Consider the following 4,516-nt stretch of genomic DNA (forward strand, 5'->3'; position numbering starts at 1 on the left):
TTTTTTGAGATGGAGTTTCACTCTTGTTGCCCAGGTTAGAGTTCAATGGCGTGATCTTGGCTCGCTGCAACCTCCACCTTCCAGGTACAAGTGATTCTCCTGTCTCAGCCTCCCAAATAGCTCGGATTACAGGCATGTGCCACCAAGCCTGTCTAATTTTTTTGTACTTAGTAGAGACGGGGTTTTACCGTATTAGTCAGGCTGGTTGCAAACTCCTGACTTCAGGTGATACATCCTTCTCGGCATCCCAAAGTGGTGGGACCACAGGCGTGTGCCACCACACTCAACCTACTTAAACTATTAATTCATAATGTGTTATAGATAGGGTCATTTGGTAATGAGACAAAGTTGGAAGTTCTACAAAGAGTGCCTCCTTGTAATTGTATAGTGTAGGCATATCTTTGGGAAGGTATACCTGATTTGGACAAAATGTCAAAAGTTTTCATTGAAGCTTCTCATGAATGTGGGGCTAGGGCCCCATAAGCTTAGGTGTTGGAATAAAACACAGAAAACCAGATTAAAACAGTTTAACAGATTCGGTTCATTAAAATCCATGAGAATGGGACTGAAGACATAGATAATTGTTAGACGTGTATTTATTATTATTATTATTATTGTTTTTTGAGACGGAGTTTCGCTCTTTTGCCCAGACTAGAGTGCAGTGGCACGATCTCAGCTTACTGCGACCTCTGCCTCCTGGATTCAAGTGATTCTCGTGCCTCAGCCTACCAAATAGCTGGGATTACAGGCCACCTGTAATTACAGACACAATTACAGACATTGTGCCACCATGCCTGGCTAATTTTTGTATTTTTAGTAGAGACAAAGTTTTACCATGTTGACCAGGCTAGTCTTGAACTCCTGACCTCAGGTGATCCACCCACCTCAGCCTCCCAAAGTGCTGGGATTATAGGCATAAGCCACCATGCCCAGCATGGGAAGTTTAAACAATGAATTATGATTTCCAAACAGAATTGGCAAGGATGTTATCTTAAGCTGTTTGTGCTGCTATAACAAAATACCACAGACTGGATAATTTATACAAACTGGAATTTTATTTCTCACAGTTCTGGAGGCTGGGAAGTCCGAGATCAAGGCAGCAGCAGGTTTGCTGTCTGGTGACAGCTGCTTTCTGCTTCCAAGATGGTGCCTTGTTGCTACATCCTCTTAAAGGGACGAAAGCTGTGTCCTCACACAGCAGACAGATGAAAGGTCAAAACAGCTGAATGCTGTGTGAAGCCTCTTGTATAAAGTTCTTAATCCCATTTAGAAGGGAGGAACCTTCATGACCTAATCATCTCCCAAAGGCCCCACCTCTTTAATACCGATGCATTGGAAACGTTTCAACATGAATTCTGGAGAGACACAAACATCCAAACCATAACAGAAATGAAAAGGGAAGGGAGTGATAGGTTGCAGAAAAGGGAGAGGTGAAGGATAAATGAGGTGCGAGTAATGAAATAAGAGAACCAGATGATTATTAAGAATATGGTATACCATAGTCTGACTTCATTACTGGAGTATTTCTGATGATGACGGAGTACAAACAGGTAGGTGGCTAAAGTGAAGTAGAGGTGAGGGTCCATTGTAGTTGAGAGGTCAAGTAATTGGGAGACGAGTATTTTGAGATAGCGATCTACCTGGACATTGAAAATGATTCAGGATAAGCGTGAATCTTTGTATGAAGAAGGTGACTCCCTATTTTAAGATGTTGTCAACAGATAATTGCCCCACAAAATGGGCAGAAGAGGAAGGGAGTAGACAAAGGATTGAATATGTTATCTTTATCGCCTACTACACTGTGGCTGAAATTGTATAAACAAGGAATAGTAAGTTCCAAAATCTTGGTTGATGATACAGAAGTGCTTACAGAACACAGTCACTCCAAAGACCCTTTCACTCCACTTATCAAAGTAATTTTGTCCTCATTTTAATGGCAGGCGAAACAATTTTGAACAAAGCAGCCTCTGCTGTACCTTAAGCCCTTTAGCTAGTGTTCATAGTAGTAAATGCTCTAGTAAAAGGACAGCTTCCATTCCAATCCCAGGTTTTCAATCACTTTGGTTCTTTTTTTGAGACAGAGTCTCACTGTGTTGCCTAGGCTGGAGTGCAGTGGTTTGATCTCAGCTCACTGCAACCTCCACCTCCTGGGTTCAAGTGATTCTCCTGCCTCAGCCTCCTGAGTAACTGGGACTACAGGCACACGCCACCACACCTGGCTAATTTTTGTATTTTTTGTAGAGACAGGGTTTCACCATTTTGGCCAGACTGGTCTCGAACTTCTGACCTCAAGTGATTCCCCTGCATTAGCCTCCCAAAGTGCTGGTACTACAGGCATGAATCACCACGCCCAGCCCACTTTGGTTCCTAAAGTTTTCTTTCAAGTAAAGTTTTTAATGCACAGTTTCTGCCCAAAGATTTTGTTTGTGTGGATTATTGGATAGGAGGGGAAGGGATTACCAACAGGGTCCCTAAGGCTGTGCTTAGAAAGAGAGGGTTACTGCAAGGAGAGGCTATGTTACTACCTGTGAAGTCATCTGTGAATATGGGACAACAATGACACTGACATTGATGCGCAACTCACTGCACGTCCCAAACTAGGCTAAGTACATTATATCCATTGACTCATTTAATGCCCCAGCAACTATGAGGTAGGTGTTATTACCTCTGATGCTAATATTAAGGAACAGGAAATAAATAACTTGTCCAAAATCTCACAGCTAGTAAATGGCAGAACTGGGACCTGAACTCAAAACTCTGTAACTCCAGAACCTACAAGTTTGTCGTCAAATGCACTTGACATTTAGGAGTGGGAACAAATCCAAGAACTAGTCATGGGTGTCGTTTACTCTGATCCTTTTCTTCAGATAGGAAACTGGGGGTTCAGAGTAGTTGATTGGAATCTTCTGTTAGAATTTTGAGTGTCCGAAGCCTGCTCCTTTGGCCGAGCCCTACCACACCAAGTGATACAGATCCTTCAGAATTCTCCTGGGCATGTTCTGGCTGGAGGAAGAGATTATCTTTTTGCTCCCGGACTTTTTCCTTGCTTAATCCTATTTATACCTCTGTTTCACTATCATTGTAGACAAAATCATTAAAACAAGAAAGCCAGATTTCCTTAGAATGGGCTAGTGCATTTAAAATTAGACTGACGTTGCACAATCCTATGAATATACTAAAAAAACAAAACCAAAAAAACCCCCACTGAATTGCTTAAATATACAAATACGTACAAATATTACAAAAACTGTATGGTATATGAATTACATCTCAACAAGGATGCTTAAAAAAAAAACCAGAGTGTGACTTAAACAACATATTTCCATTGTTTTTGAGTGGCTTCCAATGGGCTCCTTGTACATCAGGTGCCTGGGGTGACCTGCTTGCCCATTCATTTCTTATTCAGTCCACATTAACGGAGTCTACCCTTGGGCCAGGCACAGGGATAGCAGGGGTAGGCACCCAGCTCCCTGAGGATGAAAGTCAGGTACAGAGGAATGAATGCTTGTATCTGAAAAAGCACTTTATATTTTGGGTTGAGGCTTCCAGTGACTATGTTGCAAACTCGAGTACTAAAACAGTTGATGTGATTTCACTATTTAGAAAATGTAGTGTTTTTGTTTCTTTTAATAAGTTACACTGACTCACAGACCTGGTCTCAAAGCTTCAATTACAGTAACCGTTTACCCCTTTCAAGTGAGTTTTCGTATAATAACAGATAAGTGAAACAGAATTACAAAATAAAGTTAATGCTGAAAACAATGGACCTTTATTAACAGTGCCGTCTCACCGTATCTATTTTAACTCCCATCTATCCTGGCGGCTTTAAGCCCGCACTGGCGCTCCGCTCGGTCAAGCCGGGGTAACGCGGGGAAGAGGAGGTGGGTTCGCACATCCTCTCTCCACTTCTTTCGGCCTTGGCCCTTTCGCAGGTCCAGGCGAGCTGGAAGCGCCTTTCCCGAGCACCGGCGGGGAAAAGGGGCCGAGCGCGGCGGAAGGACTTCCTGAGGCCAAGGGCGGCCGCGTTCTCTGCAGAGACCACAGTTTGGCCCCGGAATGGACCCAGCGTTTGTGGTTCGCGGCGTAGAACACGGGGCACGCTCCGGGCCCCTGCCCGGCTGAGCGCGGGCGAAGGGCGGACCGGACCGGACCAGGGCGAGCGGGTCACGTGCAACCGGGAGAGGCGCCGCAGGCTGGGAGTGTGCAGGAATGTAGCAACTTGCAGCGAAAAGTTTCCCTGCGCTGCCGGCCGGGCCGCGGTGCGGGCGGGCGCGCAGAGGAAGGAAGAGCCGGGAGGAGGCGGGGCCGCAGCGGCGCGGGCGGGCGCTTCTCACAACTTTAGTTTTGGCGTCTGAGGCGAGTTTCTGTCTCAGTCGGGCGCAGCCGCGCCAGGGAAAAGAAAGAGAGGAAGGAAGGAACAAGAAAAGGAAATAAAAGAGAAAGGGGGAGGAGGGGAAAGGCAACGAGCTGTCCGGCCTCCGTCAAGGGAGTTGGAGGGAAAAAGTTCTCAGGCGCC

The sequence above is a fragment of the Colobus angolensis genome, unplaced genomic scaffold (assembly GCF_000951035.1).
Source record: "Colobus angolensis palliatus isolate OR3802 unplaced genomic scaffold, Cang.pa_1.0 Scaffold7, whole genome shotgun sequence".
Lineage (NCBI taxonomy): Eukaryota > Metazoa > Chordata > Mammalia > Primates > Cercopithecidae > Colobus > Colobus angolensis.